The sequence below is a fragment of the Solanum tuberosum genome, unplaced genomic scaffold, assembly GCF_000226075.1.
Source record: "Solanum tuberosum cultivar DM 1-3 516 R44 unplaced genomic scaffold, SolTub_3.0 scf00058, whole genome shotgun sequence".
Lineage (NCBI taxonomy): Eukaryota > Viridiplantae > Streptophyta > Magnoliopsida > Solanales > Solanaceae > Solanum > Solanum tuberosum.
Genome location: NW_006238982.1, coordinates 2091038 through 2096980, shown reverse-complemented (window position 1 = coordinate 2096980; position 5943 = coordinate 2091038). Strand labels below are relative to the sequence as shown.

At 33.4% G+C, this 5943-nt stretch overlaps 1 long non-coding RNA gene across 1 annotated transcript; it reads right to left on the bottom strand.

The window, feature by feature from the left end:
* Window positions 1–762: 762 nt before the first annotated feature.
* Window positions 763–2359, bottom strand: LOC107060081 (uncharacterized). Its single transcript, XR_001473135.1, has 3 exons — window positions 1996–2359; window positions 1107–1252; window positions 763–997 (listed from the first exon to the last, which is right to left on the bottom strand). It is a non-coding gene; the product is annotated as an uncharacterized lncRNA (long non-coding RNA).
* Between the last annotated feature and the right edge of the window lie 3584 nt (window positions 2360–5943).

The following is a 5943-nucleotide window of genomic DNA, read 5'->3' as shown; positions in this document are numbered from 1 at the left end:
CTTAGCATAACTAAAAAAACACTAATAAAAAAAAAACAAAATTTGCAAAGATATCTTATGATAAAAAATTAAAGCAGTTTTGATTGAAATGAACAAAATAATTTTTTTAAGACAATAAGTGGAATTTCTTACTTATTTTATTGTATTTGATAGGTAGGCAAACCATATTATCCTAAAACACCCGTATATAATTTAGACAAATTCTACGATAGATGGAGATGGAGTATTAGAGCCGTGGGATGGTGGGGTTGAGGGCTGTGGGGGTGGGGTGAAGATGAGGTGGGTTGGAGTGAGGAAGAGACAATCAACGTGGATTGTCACAAATAGATCTTGTTTTTCTTGCTTTCATTAGGGAGCTCATTTTTTATGGAGTATATCATTTTAAAAAGTTTATTTTTCTAGAGAATGTGTTTTCAAATCAAACATGAGAAAATTGAAAAACTGTGATACTCCTCTTCTTGATGAGGACTTATTACACGGAACATTCTCTACAGTACCATTAAAGACCATTGAAGTTTGGTTGGGATTTTTTGATTGCCGTAATTATGATCTCTACAGTACCATTAAACACCTTGAGGAGGTTTTGAGCTAATTTTTTATTGAAAACTCGAGTTAAAGACGACTTCATTCGTGCATCCTCCATGTATATATATACTAGATGGAAGAGGCCCGTGGCTAGTCAAATTAATATTGAAGCGGCTATGCAGTTATTATGCTTCTGAAAATAGTAATATTAATATTAATGAAGGGTCACGACTTCTGGAAAAGATGATTAATATCATATACTATTAGAAATATTCAGAATATGTACAACATACACCAGTATGGTGTCTACTTGAACGACCTACAAATACTAACTAATGTTATACACCCAAAAAATATAGCAGATGTTTCAATTTTGACATATAAGATGACTATGTAAAGGACGTTGGAGTTCGCTTCTTAGCAGCTAATCTTCTGCATTCAAAAATCATAGCATAGGGAGCTGTTGTGGTTCCTGAGAATTGTGTAATGTTAGTAAATTCACAAAGTTGAGGTGGTTGATGATGGAAGTGAAACTGTTTGAAAAGTGACATATGACACAAAAATATGGTATAAAATATTACCTGAAAAGCTAAATAATGAAGGCATCCTAAAAAGCTAAATAACCAATTCATTTCATTTTCCCTATTGAGCGAACTTGTATCGACTGAGGATCCAAAAACTTATCTTCTTCATTAAGCAAAAGTCACAAAAGAAAGTAAGGGACTTCCTGACAGTGTAAAGTCTATCAGAAACTTAAAATATAAAATACATTTTCGATTGTATTAGCAAACATTTGTTTATGTATATATCATGTCTAAATGTCTAGTTATTGACAGTAAAAGTTGAGAATCAATAGGTGCTTTCTATCTTGACTTCTAAATTTAATTAAGAATACATCCATGATGATATATTGATATCCAGTTGTAGAAGTACACAACTTTTTGCTCGACAACTCTCCACTTGCATTTACATTGCATGGATATACACTACTTGTTAGAATATAGAAAGACAGTCCAGTGAACTAAGCTATCGATACGGAGTATGAAAAAACGATGAATCATAAGACATAGCAACACATAGCAAAACAATTTATTCTTCCTTGGCATATTTCCCAACAGTGGAATTGCTACAGCTAAAAACTGAATAACCATATGCAGCATATAAGACATTTCCCAGAGAAATCATAACTTAATATTATTATTCAGAAAGAGATATAAAGCATGGGATAAAAAATTAAAATATGAAGTGAAAAAAATGTATTGGCAGAATAAACTAATTGGGCTGCAAATGCTTCCAATTGTATCCAATTTTTGGATTGTATTTATGTATGTCTTTTGGCTGGAAGTTGTGTTGCTTTATGGTGATTTTCATAGGAATTCTTGATGTTTATATAACGTATTTTTTGTAGTTTGAATAACTTACAGAAAAATTTATTCCAAAAATAAATGTGAAAGTCAGATGTAGACTGACCTTTTACACCTTCTTTGTTGGTGTGGGTGGTTCAAATTTCGGCTTCACACTTGAAGAACCTCCCAAAGGCCTGATCTTATTGGAATTCCTGTCAAGTGCTGGCGGAAGAGTCTGTTCCATTTCCACGTAGGAAAGAATGGACAAAGTTGTATGTGTGTTATTTGTGCTGCTCCAAGATGACTTCCTTAGCTGAATTTGAAATAGTTTGTTTGACAACATCTCATGGACATGATTAACAGACAATAATTGCCTTTGTAAATGTAAAGAGTCAAGAGAAACATTTTAGAAATAAGCATATATGCTAAACTGTTTCTGATCAAGATATATGGTGTTGCGACAATAGACGTGTAGAAGTAGCCACCAGGAAAAACATGCAAAATATTAATCATATTTGTAAATGAGAGATCACCTTAACGCAAGTTATGCCAAATATGTCTTCCGCCGTCATGGAGAGTAATTTTTCTCCCAATTCACCAGAGATAGATGATGTGGCTGTAGCAGTACCATCAATAAGATCAATTTGAAAGATACACATGAAATCATGACAAGTTTAATATTTGTGTAGAATATATGCTATATTTTGTACAAACTATAATTTACAAGTCAAAAGTACAGTACCGAGGCACTAATGTTGTCTTCCGATTACATTTTGGACATTCAAAATCCTTTCTAGTTAGAATGATTTTAGAAGATGAATTATCGGAACTGTGCTATGAAGATTTTTTTAAAGGTAAGCTTTGATGCGAGGAAAGTTAGTCTATAAAGACAAACTAATTCTCTCTTCTGCCTATCGCTTTATCTAAGCTCTAACTATAGCTATAGATATTCAGAAGACACCGCGCTATATATAAATTTAGTTGGAATTGAAATATTTCATAGAAGAAAGATAAAAATATGGTTAGGTAACCTTCTCGAGGAGATAACGAAGAAGTGTTAATTGTAAGAGCGTAGTACTATATGATTGATGAAGGAGTTTTTGTCTTTTTGATTCAGCCCTTTTTTTCTTAGATGGGATAAAAATAATTGCTTTCTCTCGGGTGACATCTGTGCATATCTAGTACGACGACGTAAATTTATGTCAGAAGTTCTTTCTTGGATAGACACAATATCTCTATTTTCTTCCATTCCTGTTTCAAGTAGTTCATGCTTTGTTAAATTAATTTATAGGTTAATGTCATCATACAACTTGCACAAAAAAATGCAAACAATAGTAAATGACTGTAACAGGACAACCACTGGGATCAAATGGCATACATTTGAGACAGATCAATGTAGCATTCACTGCCGCACCTTAAGAGGCAATATTTGATGTCAAAATTAATGGAAAACAACATGCATGCAAAATTAAAAGACAATCATGGAAATAAGACAAAGAAAAGCAGAAGTTGGCTCTTCTACAAAAAAAAAAGTGCAGACAATAGTAAATGACTGTAACAGGACAACCACTGGGATCAAATTGCATACATTTGAGACATCAATGTACATCATTTTATCGAAGCGGAGAATCGAGATAACCAAAAGATAAAATCAATTCAAGAAAAAAAAACACAGGTTAAGCAAAGAAAAGTAAAAAATGGCTTGTTCAAACATGATAAAATTACTTGCAATTTTCAAAATAAAGACATTTATGAGAAGAGGAACATACCATAGTAAAGAGATGAAGCTACATTATTGTTGTGTGTCAATTGAAGGTAAAAGATGAGGACACCTGCAAATCATCAGGAACCAAGTTTTATGCACTTCTTAAATCTTAGAAAAATTTAAATTCCAAGTGGACAATCAAGAATAAAGAAAAATTCAACAATGTTGATATTTCTAAATACCATATTTGCAACATACACAAATGAAATAGAATGAAAGGATCTAATATTTGTTGGACATGTATTTTTAAAGTTAGGATTTATGAGGTCAAATAAAAATTAGAGCAACGACAGAGAAATGCTTTAGACTGAACATGGATCACGCCTTATACTATAGCAATCCTGTCTTATTTTATCTCTTACTTCATAGTTCATACACATTTTGTTGTTGTTATAGTAAACCTATTGTGATAAGAAAACCCTCTCGTAAAAGTATTTGAACAATATTTTCGGTAATATTAGTAGATGCTATTCGAACCACCCTTTTTCGATCCATATCAGCATTTCGTATAGAAGTTATTATCTCAGCAATAGTGTCCCTGCCCATGATGAACTAAAATTATTGGGGTCTCCAAATTTGATATAATCAACGTGTTTTTTACTTATTTATTTTTGAATATGATATGAATTATTAAAGATATATGCGTGAGACACAATCTACTAATTAGTTGATTTAGGCATATTGTCAAATACCTTCCGTTCATCAAAGTGCAAATCTAATGCAGTTACCAACATGCATGTGAAAATAAACAGTAAAAATATTGATATCACCAGAATTTCATTAACAGTAATCGGATGCATTAAAAAGCAAAAATAGATAAAAACTAATTGAATCTTGAAAAAAAATGGATAATTCGGAAGAAAGCCTAATCAACACTTTGAAGCTAGATATCCAGAGAATTTTTGGAAAACCAATAATATATAAGCACGACAGATGTACAGTATCCTGTCGCTTTTAAGTTTGTGAAAACTAATTGTGTCATACATTTCTTCTATCACTACAAATTATTTCGCTAATCTTAAATTCTATCTACACCTAAAACAATCAAAGGGAAACAACTTTCAAGATAAAAAGCAAATTATCCTTAAATTCAATGACATGCATACCTAAATATCCAGAGAAGAATGAAAATAGCCACCATCATAGGCCCTTTCTCAAGAGTTGGACACATTAGGAAGAGAAATTGGGAAAAAGGGAGAAGAAAAACTTATTGTAGCTAATGAATACATCAATAGGGAAGAGAAATTTGAGGCGAAAAAAAGATTAATCCAGATGAATATGGCAGATTCTTGACCGGAGAAGAGTCTCAGAGCATATGTTAAGGAGAATGTTGATGTAAACAATGAAGAGGTAAAATCGATACACATAAAAGTAACAGTAAAATTACCTATGTGCCCTTATTCATCCTTTAGAAGTCCCTAAAACTATTAACTCGAACCGATTTTCGGTTTATTGGGCTCACAGGTCGGGATATTGGGTAATTGGTTCAGGGGTCGAGTTGGGAAGGAAAAATCTCGGGGTACCCGATACCCCGATAAGACCCACTATTTTTTTCCCTAATTTATAATTTCACAATTCTCATTTCTCAGTTAGGGACTTAGGTACTTAGGGTTTTTAATTTTTAGGACTTGAAAACTCTTCTCGACTCCTCGCCGCTCCTCTCGTTTTTCCAAATTCCAAACTCCAAAGTTTCTCCAATTTCCAAACTCAGGCGAGGCGACGACTTGACTCCAGTCACTCAGGCGTCCGGCGAGGCGACGACTACTCCAGTCAGTCAGGCGAGGACGCAACTCGCAAGGTAACAACTAACGATGACACCTTAAGCCTGCAATTTTTTTATTCGTTCCATTTATCATCATGCATGTCTATTTTCATGATTCAAACGAAGGAACAAAATATTTACTTGTTAGTCGAGCTTCAGTTACTCGTTTGTTGTCGGACTGAGATATGAATTCAATGCATTTGTGTACTATATTCTGGTCTAATGGATGATTTTTGCGATGGTGGAGTTCATTTGTAGCAGCCTATTCTGCATTGGTGTTAAAATTTCCTCCTTTAAATGTCATTTGTTGGTTGTCTAATAGGTGAACAAGCTCAAATTTCAGAAGTTAGAAGCTCGACTGCTCGAGACTAGACTTATAGTCTTACTTTTCTCAATTCTCATGACTTCTGCACAGACCTACTCGGCTCTCCAGTCTTAGGTTCTTAGTCGCTCATTGCTCACACCTTACAAGTAAGTCTCAAAATTTTAAATTCACTTAATTTCAAGATTTCATTATGAAGTGTGATGTTTGGCATTACTGTTTT